General features: G+C 42.3%; 1 protein-coding gene across 12 annotated transcripts in view; it reads right to left on the reverse strand.

The window, feature by feature from the left end:
* Positions 1–15966, reverse strand: part of caska (calcium/calmodulin-dependent serine protein kinase a) — a 109708-nt gene that overhangs the window by 92683 nt on the left and 1059 nt on the right. The gene's annotated exons all lie outside the window — the stretch shown is intronic.

Consider the following 15966-nt stretch of genomic DNA (forward strand, 5'->3'; position numbering starts at 1 on the left):
CCGCTGTGCAACCTCAGCAGTTAAAGATAAATCCACTTTGATCCGTCTTCCTCTACCGTCATTTATCGACAGCGGTAGAAACATTTCACTTTCATTTCGTCGAGTACATCATCGTTACATCATTCACTATCAGGTATTTATCGCTGTGCAGTTAGGAGGACGGAGAGGCTGCAGATTGTCGTTGTATTCCCTGCAGGTTTGTATATAATGTGTGTTAAGTGATGCCATAATGTGAGACTGTATGCATGCGTAATGTGTAGACTTAAGTGTGTTTAAATGTGTTTATATATAATTACACAGAAGCTGGAAGGTCACAGTAAACACGAGAGCCCGGCCATACGTTTCCATCCCGAGGCGTCAACACATTTATTCAGAAAAAGAGAATAAAGCTGAGTGCTATTTACATACAATTACGGCTCATCATGTATAAACACGATCACACAGTGTGTGAGCTTCAGCTGCAGATCACACACACACACACACACACAACACACACACACACACACACACACACACCGAGTGCCTCATCAAACACACACACACATATGGCAGCAAGGCGTCACTGAGAGCTCAGCTATAATACTGTCTGGGCCACCATATGGAGGCAGTGTGTGTGTGTGTGTGTGTGTGTGTGTGTGTGTGTGTGTGTGTGTGTGTGTGTGTGTGTGTGTGTGTGTGTGTGTGTGTGAGAGAGAGACAGAAAGAGAGAGAGAGAGAGAGCACAGGAATGTGTGTTGTGTGTTTACCAAACCACTAAAGAGGAGAGTGTTTGAATAATGGGAAGCAGTCACTGTATGTTTACCTGACCCTAACTGAGAGCAGATTGCTTCCGTCAGAGTGAGTGTAAGTGTGTAAGTGTGTAAGTGTGTGTGTGTGATGTACCTAACTGTACAATGAGCTGGGAGCCTGGCTCGGTCAGATATCTTGGCAGAGGTGAACACAAGAGCTTTCGTAAAAAAAAGGCCTGGGAAAACTGCTGAGCGCGGCCATTATCAGTTTGAGAGTGAGAGTGAGTGTAAGTGTGTGTGTGTGTGTGTGTGTGTGTGTGTGTGTGTGTGTGTGTGTGTGTGTGTGTGTGTGTGTGTGTCTCTCTTTATACAGTTGGAACCGTGGTGTAAACACCTCGGTGACGCCACCACATTTGAAGCTCTCCTTCCTCCTCACTGAACCTCAGCGCAGGTTTTCTCAAAAACACTGACGTATCATTTAAGTATCAACTCAACAAAACCAGGAGCCTAAAACATCTGCTGCGGTCCTGCCCTCCATCACAAACTTAAGTGCATTCAAGAATAAGAAGAAAATGGACCGTAAGTTTAACAAAGTACAGCATTTTGGCTTTTTACAGAAGCGTGCTTACTTTGTAAAACTGATCGTTATTTACTTCTTCACAAAAAAGCAACATTTTCCATGGCTAATCTGTCTGCTAGCACATCATTTATTCAGATTCAAAGCTGCTGGGTTTGTTGTTTGTGAGTAAAAACATGAATCCTATTGGTTATCAGCCACAACCTACAAATAAGCAAGAAAAAAAGAGTAAAAAAGGAGGACTTGATTGCATTAGACAGTAACTGACCCGTGCTGCTAGCTAGCTTAGCAACATTTCTATTGAGAGAAATGTGACATCGTTCCTGGCAGACACAAAGATCAGGTTTATGAACCAAAAACTACGGGAATGTGTAATCAAACACGGGTTAAATCGGTCATACATGTATTTACGGTGATGATAGAGTAAGTTGGTGTGTCTTTCTAGACTTGCAGCATGCTAAATTAGCAGCTAAGTGGCTAACAGGCTTGATAACTGTCAGCAAACGTGCACGTGACATTTGTAAAAACAAGAAATCTCAAGTCTGTAATTAGAAAAGGAGTCAATTGGATCATAAATGAATTTAAATAATATATTACTTGTTGTAAGTTGTTGTTGTAGCATTAACAGCTACCATGGTTCTAACGTAGAAGCTAAGTGGCTGACTAACAGGCTTGATCACTACTACTGCACTAGCTTCAAATGATCTGGATCCAGGACTGTCTTCACTTTTGTACAGTGGGAGGAAAGAAGACAGGGTTATCTAAAGACTGTATACAGTCTATAGATTACACCCTCACTGTGCTACAATATAAGAAACAGTAAAGAAAGAGAGAGCCCCTGCCTCTAGTTCTTCAGTGGAAGCAGATCCCCACATTTCAAAAAGACTGTGCAATTTAGCTTTTCCTCTCAGATTTCTTCAGGAACCAGCAGCTGAGACGCCTCTTACAGGGAATATTCCCACAAACCCCCAGGTGATCCAACAGCAGAAATCAGTTGTAACACTTCAGAGCACAAGCCTGAGTGATCGTGCTTCACTCAACCTCCTCCTCCTCCTCCTCCTCCTCCTCCTCCTCCTCCTCCTCCTCCTCTCCGAGTGCACCTGATTTCAACTCATCCTCTCATCCCTCACTCATCCTGGGAGGAAAACCCACAGATCTGTAGGGAGAAGAGGGTACATATGTGAGTGTGTGTGTAGCCATCCAGTTGCAGGATCCATCATATCTCCAGCAGACTATTTGCTGAGTAAGCACAAACACAGCGTCTAACACCACAAGCTCCACACCCTTCAGGGAGGGGGTGAAATGACCGGGATATCTGAGTGTTGTTCACACCCAGAGTCATGCTGCCACTCTTGGGCATGTCCCCTCGTTGACAGGTGTGGAATACATTCGAGCACACATGCACTGACACAGAGCATATGCAGTGGAGGCTGTCGGCTCCAGATGGCAATGCAAAGAAGGCCAGAAAGTGACGGAGGTACTCGTTATAAAAGCCATTTTCCATCCTGTTTTTATTGCATATAACTTCAAGAACAAACATTACCATTGTCAGTGGTTCGCTTCCACAAAAAGCCAATGGGATGTGCAGGAATCTCTGTTGTACGTAATCTAATTATTGTTCCCAAATCGTGCATCCTAAATAAGCTTAATCGTGCTGTGAGATTGTGACAGCTTGAAGTGAGACGCTGTGGTTTATCCAGCACCAGCTCCGAGCCTCCATCACAATGGATCTGCGACACAGAGCATGTGTCACCCATCTGTCAGAAAATGTGTCAACAGCGCCGAAACACCCGGCTAAAAGTGGCTGCGCCCCGTTAAGGCGCATCCATGCTCCTCTGAACGCTCCCTGCCTCCTGAACACCGTCTCACTGAGCCTGCATCTCCCTCACAGATAACTCACTGATCCCGTTAGGGGTTTTTCCAATCAGTTATCTTCTGTTGGGGGGGCTGTATGCAGAAGCAAACTGAAAGACATCTTCCTAATTTACTGTAAAGTGCGTGAGATGTCTGCAGTAAGGAGGTCAGTCATTTTCACTTTGAAAGCCAATTATTAATGAAAAAGGCTTATTCTCCACAGACCCAATGAGCTATGGACTGAGGGAGGCAAAGTATATGTGATGAAAACCACTTTTTATAAACTGATTTGTTTCAATCTTTACCCTTATTTTATTTTTTATCAAACGTTTTTATTTATCCGATTTTGGGGAAAAAATGTAAATGATTTAACGTTGACACAAAAAAGCCTTTTGTTACATTTTCTGTTGATTTAGCTAAAGTTTATTCCTGCTTTTTGATAGGTTGCTTACATCCTTTATCTGTCACACACAGCCGCACACACGCACCACCAATACCAGAGTGTGTGTGTGTGTGTGTGTGTGTGTGTGTGTGTGTGTGTGTGTATTACAGTTTGCATAATAGTGCTGCATGATTATGAACAAATATGTATTTTGCGACTTTTTGGACTGATATTGCAATTATGACATGACTCACAAAAGTGGAAGGATTGATCCTTATTCTTATAATATTTAAAAATACATGAAAATGATTGTCATCTAAAAGATATGAAGCAGCAAATATGTTTTGTGAAGTCTGTAAAATAGTATTTGAAGGCTGAGATTTCCCTGCAGCCTCAGAATACTTCATGCAAATTATATATTAGCCTTCAAAATATATCTCTCTCCTTCAAATTTGAATATTCCACAAGTCCATTTTGTGATTGCATTGAAATATAGATTATGTGTGCAGCTGCAGAGCATATCAAGCTGATTTAAAAGTGCCCAGAGCTCCATGGTGCGTTCTTTCTACAACATGCATAACCACCTGGTCCAACATATGCCTTCTAGTAAGCGAACTCCATCCTTATCCCTTGTCTGCATGATTTAAAAACAGTCAGGTTTTAAGGAGAGACTCTCTCTCCCTGCTGCACCCTGTATCTCTGCAGTCACCATCAATGATTTACTCGGGGTTGTAAGCTACAGCACAGCCAGACTGTGAGCTGAATAATTGAGCAGGAGCAGGGTGATGTCCAAGGAGTCTGTCAAAATATATGAGTGTGTGTGTGTGTGTGTGTGTGTGTGTGTGTGTGTGTGTGTGTGTTCCCTATGTTGTGAGTGTATTTCAACAGCTATAAATATCTGTGCAGCACGGTGAGATAATCACAAATCAAGCTCAAGGACAAAGAGGACGGACAAGTACTGTCTCACTATCTGATGATGGGATGGGAGAATGGGTACGTCTGTGTGTGAGTGTGTGCAAGTCTACGAAACACACACACACACACACACACACACACACACACACACACACACACACACACACACACACACACACACACACACACACACACACACACACACACACACACACACACACACACACACACACACACACACACACACACACACACACACACACACACACACACACACACACACACACACACACACACACACACACACACACACACACACACCTTCTGATCGATATGAAGCATTGTCTGGGTTGCAGGCTTGCCAAATGTGATCATCACTGTTCTATGAGACTCCCAGTCTGTGAGTAAGAAGCTTTAAACACAGAAACTACAAGGAGCTGATGCTTGAAGACTTGGAAGTACTCACGCTTTATCGTGTTTTATTAAAACTAGCACCTCTCAGATCTCATTAAAACACAGAAACCAGCACACACTTCATCTTGGAGTCAAAACTGACATCTCTCTTTACTCCTCCTGCAACACATTACTCACCCAGTATAGTTTTATCTTCACAAGAGGACTCATTTTCAGGTTCCTATTTGTATTTTGTGCTTCTACCCTGACATATTTCAATGCTTTAATGTTCAAAAAGGTCTTTGTAATAACCCTAAAGAGCGTAGTCATCCAGCACAGACATACAGGTTGCAGCAACAAGTGGACTCAGAGGAAAACAAGACTTGTCTAAAGTAGAAAACCGTATTTTATTCAGATTTCTTTTCCAGTGTTGAATTCAGTTGTTTCAGTTTGTAACCACAGACCTGACACATGATTATGGTCAAGTTGAAGGACATTTAAAGTGCATTCTCACACTAAAATGGTAAAGATTGAACAGTTGCAAGGGGAGTTTATAAGCAAGAGAAAAGTAAGATGTTGCATAAGAAGCGTAGTGTAGTTTTACTGCTAGAATATTGAGAAATTAGAAACTGAAAGTGGCAAAACATCTTCCTTTTATTTAATTTTACTGCCCAAATACTCTGATTCATGTTGCACATCATTCTTAATTTCAATGATGCATTATTCACTAGTTTAAACTTCCTAAATGACATGAATTCCTGGATTTCGGAGACATTTCGGTGCTATTTTTCACTCCCTGTTTCCAGATCATTTTTCCCTGTCCTCTTGTTGTTCCGTTGGAGTCTTTTCAATCTAAACCGATTTCCATGCTGCATGCCAAAGCACACAGTGTCACCTGGGTTACAGCTGGAGAAAAACAACACCCACCACGCAACGCACCGGGAAAAGACATTTCCCTTTCAGACGTTAGAAAAGCTTCTGGGAGTTTTATAGCGGCAGGAATCATTCATACTGTCAGCCCACACAAAGCACCGGCAGAGACTCGGGTTTGAACTAATTCAATGAAAGGTGAATGTGCTTCTGTCACAGAGTTATGGGGCTTATTGTTCAGCATGTGACAGTCGGACTGAACCCTTTATTTAGAAAGGAGAAAATAAAAGACACACCGAGAGAGGTTAGCGCTAAAAGCTAAAATTAGCCCGACTGTTTCAATCTGGTTTGCAGATGTTGAGGCTTTGCAGCGATTTCATCTGTTTTCATTCTCAAAAAAACTACCATTGCAGTCTGTTTGTGAGAGGACTCTTTAAAGTAGAGACGCTACATACTGATATACACCTGAACATCAGCAGGAGAGGACTCTTTAAAGTAGAGACACTACATACTGATATACACCTGAACATCAGCAGGAGAGGACTCTTTAAAGTAGAGACACTACATACTGATATACACCTGAACATCAGCAGGAGAGGACTCTTTAAAGTAGAGACACTACATACTGATATACACCTGAACATCAGCAGGAGAGGACTCTTTAAAGTAGAGACACTACATACTGATATACACCTGAACATCAGCAGGAGAGGACTCTTTAAAGTAGAGACTCTACATACTGATATACACCTGAACATCAGCAGGAGAGGACTCTTTAAAGTAGAGACTCTACATACTGATATACACCTGAACATCAGCAGGAGAGGACTCTTTAAAGTAGAGACTCTACATACTGATATACACCTGAACATCAGCAGGAGAGGACTCTTTAAAGTAGAGACACTACATACTGATATACACCTGAACATCAGCAGGAGAGGACTCTTTAAAGTAGAGACGCTACATACTGATTGTTTCACATTCATCTACGAAAGCCGAGGCCAGCAGCCTGTAAACCTCTTTAGATGAGGAGCGTTGACTTCATCTTCTCTCTGAATGCGTTTCTCTGAAGCTCTTCAGTGGAACTCTTTATGAAGTCTGTGCAGGCGAGCACACGGGGTCAGGAGGGGAATAATACATAAATAATGAGCATTAATAAAAAGATACTGCATCACCTTGTTAGCTAACAGGATCCTGCTGTGAACACAAACTGTGATCCTGACTCTCAGGTGAGCGTGATCCCACATATAAAACAGTACCGGTGAATAAATCCTGAGGGGCTCTGGATCCTCTCATGGGTAGAAAAGCACTGCTTTAAATGGATACACAGACTCCTGCACCTTCATGTTTTACAGTTTGAATCAATCGACTGAAAGTGTTAGAAATGATTCTGATAACCTAAATCTGGGTTTCCATTTGTTCTGTTACGCCAACTTCATTCCTACTAATTACCACAAGTTTTACTCTTTCGTTTCGAAATGTACATTTACATAAAATCCAAACTCATTTCTGAGTTAAAAAAGGAACAAATGTTGATTGATTTTGTCCCCAGATGAATTCCATAAAACCCAAAACCTATTCTAACCCTAAACAGTACATTATTTGAAATAAAAAAGTCCCGGCAGTAGACTTGGTCACATTTCCCTGGACAACACGATAACATTTATACAATATCAATGTTGAAAAAGCTCTTTATTTTTGCTCATACTGTCTAAACAAATCAGATGAGTGTCGTTATTATTCAATTAAGAGTATCCTGTAATGCCCAGCTGACCACACAGTCACATAGACGTGAAGAAAGTATTACAAACAAAACTACTACAGTCAAACCTCAGAGACAAGCCTGAGAGAGCACAAGCTCCAGACGGCTCTGATCTCTGGAGTTTTGCAGACAAGCAAATGTTTCGGTAGACTTAACTCCCTGATAAGAAACAAATCCAGAAACAGCATGCTCCTACCTGTGTGTGATCCAATTTCCCAGATTTAGAGGCAACTTTAGAGACATTTAGACCCAATAACAGCCATATGGAGGCAGACGTCGGAAGAAGAGTTAGGGTTAGGGTCCTGAAAGAAGCGGCTCTGCACAGAAAACTAAAATACTTCGACCAGTCTGACAACAGAGAGACGGATCTCCTGCAGAACATGGCTGATGCCTCTGTTAGGAGAAAGGTCAGGTGTCACATATTCTTTCTCTACAAGAGTATGAAGTACAGGGATGAAGAAAGGAAGAGGAACAGGGTCTCTGCCATGCATACTGAACAGAGGCTGGAGGAAAAGCACCTTTACGTTGGTTTAAATGAACCGGTGGCTCGATGTGTATCTTAAGGAGAGAGTGTTTGGTGGAAAGTCTGCAGAACTGACAATATTGGAGTCCAACGACACCTTGTTTCAGTGGACCGATCAACGGTTACTTTACCATTGACCAGTGGAACAACTTGCCTTGGTCAATCATCGAAAAACTATAAAGCATTTTAAAAACAGTCAGTAAGGGACGGATATACGTATAAACTTCTGTACTTTATTAGACAAATTATCCGTCATTTTGGGCTTTATTTACTAAGATTTCTTTAGTCTATTGGTCCTTTTTTAAATGGATAATGAATTATTTCTACGAGAATTATGAGCACATTTCATTCAGAGTTAAAGATGCATGATTCTTTGTGGAGGTACGCAGTTTTACAGACTTTAATTAAGGGTATCATACCATAAAACATAACATTTTAGGGACTTCTTTACAGCTTTATACAGTAAACTGTGTAAAAATGAATGGTTTTAACCTAGATCAAATAAAACAATAACTTGTGCAAGAAAGAGTTAGCATTGTTAGCATTGTTAGCATTTCTTATCCGTAGTCCCCGGGCAGATGTTATAAAGTGACCCTAAAAACAACCTACTTTTAAAATAACAAGTTCATACAATCATTAAAACGTGCAACATAGAGGCTCACAAATCAATATCCAAAACCATGCATCTAAACACACAGAGGTCAGCTGGTAGCGTTTGTGTGTCTTGAACCAGCTTGTTGTTGTGAGCGGTTCAACAGGAAGATGAAGCTGTTTTGCTTCCCGCTGCACACAGAGCTGCTGGGTCTGCTGGGGGTGATTTCTCGCAGCTTGACGAGGAGGGATGGATAAATATTTTAGTAGTGGAGTGTGAGATCTCGCTGCTATATCATGTATGTGTAATTGTGCGAGCAGGAAGCATCCTTTTAGGGGATGTTCTCCTCCAAACCCCCGACAGAGAGGCCAAGATCAGCTAATGCTTCACACAATTATACACAGGGTGCAGGATAAAGCCCTGGAGACTGTTATACATCAGTTTCCCCATGAGACTACAGACCTTATTCAGTCATAACCACATGCATTACATCTTCAAAAACGTGCATGTCTTAAGCCCAGGGAGCATGTACAGCACGGTCACATGACTTCACGTCACCACCGCTAAGCTAAAGGCGGCTAATGTTGGGCTATAAAGGAACTACAGCACGGTCACATGACTTCACGTCACCACCGCTAAGCTAAAGGAGGCTAATGTTGGACTATAAAGGAACTACAGCACGGTCACATGACTTCACGTCCCCACCGCTAAGCCAAAGGCGGCTAATGTTGGGCTATAAAGGAACTACAGCACGGTCACATGACTTCACATCACCACCGCTAAGCTAAAGGAGGCTAATGTTGGGCTATAAAGGAACTACAGCACGGTCACATGACTTCACGTCCCCGCCGCTAAGCTAAAGGAGGCTAATGTTGGGCTGTAAAGGAACTACAGCACGGTCACATGACTTCACGTCCCCGCCGCTAAGCTAAAGGAGGCTAATGTTGGGCTATAAAGGAACTACAGCACGGTCACATGACTTCACGTCACCACCGCTAAGCTAAAGGAGGCTAATGTTGGACTATAAAGGAACTACAGCACGGTCACATGACTTCACATCACCACCGCTAAGCTAAAGGAGGCTAATGTTGGGCTATAAAGGAACTACAGCACGGTCACATGACTTCACGTCCCCGCCGCTAAGCTAAAGGAGGCTAATGTTGGGCTATAAAGGAACTACAGCACGGTCACATGACTTCACATCCCCACCGCTAAGCCAAAGGCGGCTAATGTTGGGCTATAAAGGAACTACAGCACGGTCACATGACTTCACGTCCCCACCGCTAAGCCAAAGGCGGCTAATGTTGGGCTATAAAGGAACTACAGCACGGTCACATGACTTCACATCACCACCGCTAAGCTAAAGGAGGCTAATGTTGGGCTATAAAGGAACTACAGCACGGTCACATGACTTCACGTCCCCGCCGCTAAGCTAAAGGCGGCTAATGTTGGGCTATAAAGGAACTACAGCACGGTCACATGACTTCACGTCACCACCGCTAAGCTAAAGGCGGCTAACGTTGGGCCTGAACATGAGCAGAGTATGTCCTCTTTAATATTTAACCTTTTCAAATATAAAATCCTCAGAATGTTATACACACCTTACTTTCCTTTAATGCCATCATTTGCCACACTGCCTTTATTAGTGAACAGCAGACTGGAGTAGATCCTAACATTAGCATCCTTTTAACTGAATCCAAAATCACATCCTGAGACACGAACAGATTCACACTCCCACTAAATAAATACACAAACATTTAGTAGAGCCTTTTGAATTAAAATACATAATTAACTAAACTGGTGGGCGTCACCTTGGCACAACAAACCCCTCTGCTCTTCCTGAGGGAAAGGAGGATAACACACACACACACACACACAGACAAACACACACTTCCTCTTTATCACATCCTTTCTTCCACAGTAAGCGGAGAAAGGCAGCGGTATATTTCATCCTCCGTGGATTACAGGGGGATGTCAGTTCAGGTGAGCGGGACACCGGAGACGGAGCTAAAGACTTATATCCTCCGTCACCTCTTGGTAGAGGGACAGACTACACTGGACTATGCAATATCTGACACACACACACACACACACACACTTCACACACAGTAATAATGACATCTAGGCTTTGTACAGTGTCCTGCTGAGGTATTCAAATGGAGAGTCATTTATTCACAGCGGCTCTACAGCGGTGTGTGTTTTAGGATAATATCCTCCGTTAAATACATAAAGAGACCAAATATTCAGGAGCTGAAGACCATTGATCCGTCCAGCTAACACTTCTGGCTCTATTAACATAAATGAGAGCCTCTTTGGTTCAACGCATTTAACTGCAGTAACACTATGGGACCATATGGAGAGAGGAACTCCCTCTGGAGGGATTTTAGCCTTTGCAGACCATTGACATGCACACAAAAACACACCACAGGAACGGGGAAGCCAAACACTGTGCTGCTTTTTAGCCTGGAATTAGAATTGGCTCGTGTCACCCTGTATTAACTGTAGTGCAGTTTAGAGCTGCAAGGGAAAACCACACACACACACACACACACACACACACACACACACACACACACACACACACACACACACACACACACACACACACACACACACACACACACACACACACACACACACACACACACACACACACACACACACACACACACACACACACACACACACACACACACACACACACACACACACACACACACACCTTTTATTTTCCTAGGATGAACTAGAAAAGAGCGCGGCCCGAGGCACGGCATGTCTCTTAATGTGTGAGTCAAACTAATGGACTGCTTCCCTCTGCACCGACCTCCACTGCAACCTCCCTCACCCTCCACTCCAGATTTACTCCCCCCTTGTTCTTTTATCTTCTTCTCAGGCCCCTCTAACGTCTTTACTTTATGCCACCCTCACCCCGGTCTCTTGTTTTCTGGGCCCGAGGACAGAGCGGCACAGCGGGCAGGATCAATGTGACAGATGCACGACATGCTCACGTGGTGACGGACAGGCTTTTGTCCGGGGTCAGCGCTCTAAAAATACAAGCAGGGGGATAAATCTTGTCCATGCATCCTCAACTGATGCATGAAACAGGGTCCAGAATCAACACTCATCAAGCGGCAAAAGAGTTGTGCAATGAAATAAACTATGCACAGACTCTCTTGTTCCTTTCGCTGGGAGTTATGGGCGCGCCGCTTCTGTCTTTGTCGTGTTTTTATGCAGCATCAGCGACTTCAGCAGACCGTCTCTCGCTGAAGGAGCAGATTAGGAGGTGTCGTTGATTAAAATTAACAAGCTTCTTTGAATTAAAAACGGTGTGTCCTTATAAACTTCATTTAATAGCCGAAATAGACAAAACCAAATCCTTACAGCTGCTTTTATTTGTAATAAAGAACACATTATTGGACCGTTAATGTGCTCACGATATGTGTTAAATACAAACATGCATAATAAAATCACTTCTCTATCCTACCTCTACTGTTTCTTGTTATCCTTGTGATCTAATGCTGCTGTTCTCCTTGTTATTTCTGTCTTGGTATCATATAAAATAACATTTAAATGGAAAAATACATTAAAATAAGAGCGAGAATAAGCACATTTCTGTCGAATTTTGAGATTAAGACTTCCTGAGTTGCATTCAGGCTTGAATTGATGAACATATAAAACATAAGTAAGCTTCTAAATGTGCTCTGGTGTCTTCTTTAAGTGTGTGTTGAACATAAAACCTTACTATCCTGATAAAAACTACTGAAACAGGTGTCTATGTGACACAAAAAAGGCACTTTTTCATACATTCAGTGAAAGAAACAGGTCAGCCAGTGCTTTTTTTATCCCTTTGGCCGGTAAGACAAAAGGTTTGGAAACTTTGCAGGAATATGGACTTAAGTACAGGGTGTTTCTTGTTTTTATAAAGGGCCACACACACCTACACACACCAGAGGACACACACACAGAGCAGGGATCACAGCCCTGCTTTCCATGCACATTTATGCATGACCTATAAATATATTTATAGTCCTGTGTGTGCAGCTGCATGTGTCTAACCCTGCAGGACACACACTGCATGCAGGGCGTTGGAAAGCCTTTCTCTCCCTGACTCAGTGTTGTCATTTGGTTAAATCCAGACTCTGTTTCAGAATAGAAGCCCCACAGCTTTTAGAGAAACCGTGGCAGCAGCAGCTCTCCTCACAGAGCAGCAGGTCGGCTGATAAAAGGCCGCTCTCTTCTCTTCTGCAGACTGTAAATCACACACAGTCTGTCCCAGGGAGAGCGGCTGGGATTCAGGGAACTAAGACACACTGGGGTTGTGTGTGTGGCGGACTCAAAGCATTTGGATTTCAAGGGTTTCTCTTTCCTTTCCAGACAGGAACCCTGGCTGAACATGTGTTTCAAATGTTGAAGCAGTATTTTTATATTATAAGCAACGACCCCAAAAAACCTTAAGGGACTTCTTTTTCAATTTTAAGGACTTTTCTTAGATAATTTAAGACATTTTAATATCAATTAAGGGCCTTAATAGTTACAACACTTTTAAATCCTGGTAAAGTAGGTTCCTTTGGATGTTGGACTGACAAGACAAGACATCCCCTTTATTTTGAGAAACTTGGATGGACATTTTCTCTATTTTCTGCAATTTCACAGAAAAAATAATCACTTTATAATGAAATTAATTTTCAATTGCAGTCCCATAGCTTTAAATGAATGCATGACTTTTTAAGGATCCGTGGGAACTCTGTGTTTGAGTGAAAGAGAAACAAACTGCTTGGGACTCCCGGGATTATATTTTCTTCAGACCTCAGGCTTGCCTAAACATGTAGGGTGCATGCAGGTCTCTGTCAAACACTCATCCATCTCCATGTGTCACCGTTGAAGTCCCTGAACCAGTCGGCCTGCTCTGACTGACTGACTGACTGACTATCTGCCAAAGCTGTGATTCACATGCAGCCTCTGTTTATAACGCCCAATCAAGTGCCTCATTCAGGACCAGCAGTTTGGATGACACACTCGCTTATTCATGCACAAAGCAGACACTTTGCTCTCAAACATTTCTTATGCACTCCACTGTGTCTGCAGAGTCCACTCGGCCTCTCTCCTTACACTTCTTTATGATGCACGTTGGAAAGTCCCAGGTGTGGCTAAAGCAGAACAATAAGAGTCATCAGAAATAAAACACTGCCATTTGTAACCGGTTCTGAGTCATCCGAGAAGGAGCATGGGAACTACTCTCATGCACTAAAACTGACCAAACACTGAAATGCAATAGCGTGTAATTATATGGATAAGTGTTAATGAGACACAGAGCTTTGTTACCGCTATTACTTCTAAAGCAGGAATGCAAGAAGGAGGGTTATTGTCGCAACCGCAGTATAATTCACCCGTCACTCTGAAACAGAAACCATTATTCTGATGGGGTCATCTTTATGCTGGGGTTTGTTTATATAGCAGGTATACTATTCCTACAGGATGAAATGCATCTCTGATAGATATTTCCATTTAACTTTTCCACATCAAAACAAAACGCTGGGACCAAAAGTGAACTGTATGGGGACTGTTGCAACACCTTTTGCATTTCCCTTAGTTTCGCAAAAACAATTTGGTCCAAACAAATCCTATTTCTACATATCAATCGTTCACATGTTAGCTAATAACCCATACCCTTTAAAGATGATAAAATATGACTCGTACAACGACCTAAACCCTGGAGCTGGAGTATTATTTAGTGTTCAAAACTGCAACACAGACATCATGTTAGTTTATGAAAGTTCTTACTCCACAACGAGACAACAAGCTAGGACTTCTCTGTGCAAATCAATCCCCCAAAACATGCCAATACTTTTTACCTAGAAACAGTGAGAAGGGGTACGGCTGCAACATTTTCCGCACTTGTCTTAGTAACTCCATTTGGTCCAGAACAACCAGACATTCATATCTTAAACGTACATGTCTGCTCATTGACTTATCATCCTTAGATTATAAGATATGACATATCCTTCACAATTTGAATGTAAGAAGTCGTCAGTGCAACCGACCTAAACCCTTGTTTGCAAACATCAGGGACGGTTTCACCATCTTTCTGCTAAATACTCATATATTACAAGACTTCAGAATATTGATTTGAATGGAAGAAGTTGACAATGCAACTAATCCAAATGCTTAAACTACTTTAAATCTGAATGAGCATCTGTAGTTTAACAATAGTTCCATTTACCTAAACAACAACACTGTGGTACATGTAATTGTACAAAACTGCAACTGTTATCATGTTAGTTGATCAAAGGTCTTATTCCACTACAAGATAAAATGCTTACACTTCTCTTAGCAAAAACATCCCATAACAGGCACTTCCTTCCTCTTCCCCTTGCAACGGGGAGACAGGGGATGGTTGCAACACTGTGCATTTCTCTCAGTTACTCAGATGCTGATCTGTCCAGAAGAACCACATACTTGTATATATTACACGTGCATGTGTTTGCATGTTACCCATACCAAGATGATATGAAATGACATATCCTTCACAGAAGTCCATGTTGCAACTGAACGCAAACCTAGGGACGGTTGCAACGTGTCCAAATACATTATAGAAGACAAATTGCCAAGACTTCTCTTTCCAATAACATCTGAAAACATGCTCTCCTATCCTCTTCCCCTTGCAACGGGGAGACTGGGGACGGTTGCAACACTCTGTGCATTTCTCTCAATTACTCAGATGTTGATCTGTCCACAAGAACCACATATTTATATATATTACACGTGCATGTGTTTCAAAGTTACCCACACCAAGTTGCAACTGCAAACCTAGAGACGGTTGCAACCAACATCAGGGAGTGTTGCAACATGTAAAAATGCATTATATTTCACTTATTATCCTTCCCTTTTATGTCTGCATTAGCATATAATCCATGAAACGTTTATAGTTTACAATATTATAGTACCATTTATTGTACAAAACCGCAACTGTTCATCATGTTGGCTATCAGAGCTTCTTGTTGCACTACAAGACAAATTGCTAAGGATTCTCTTTTCAATAACATCTCAAAACGTGCTCTCCTGTCCTCTTCCCCTTTGCAGTTAGTATACCTCAGAGTAAGTAGCCTATATGAGGGCTCCGGTCTCTAACGATGGCCAGATGTGCAGCGTGACTCACGATGGTCTGCTGCCCTGCCCTTTAATCTCTGCAGCAAGTTGCCAACTGCCACTATAGGTCAAAACACACAAGTGATGTGTGTGTGTGTGTGTGTGTGTGTGTGTGTGTGTGTGTGTGTGTGTGTGTGTGTGTGTGTGTGTGTGATTATAACACACACACTCTCAAACACACACAGAGAGCAGGAAGATGAGAAATGCTGCCACAGTGAAATAGG

This window comes from Eleginops maclovinus, chromosome 7 (assembly GCF_036324505.1).
Source record: "Eleginops maclovinus isolate JMC-PN-2008 ecotype Puerto Natales chromosome 7, JC_Emac_rtc_rv5, whole genome shotgun sequence".
Lineage (NCBI taxonomy): Eukaryota > Metazoa > Chordata > Actinopteri > Perciformes > Eleginopidae > Eleginops > Eleginops maclovinus.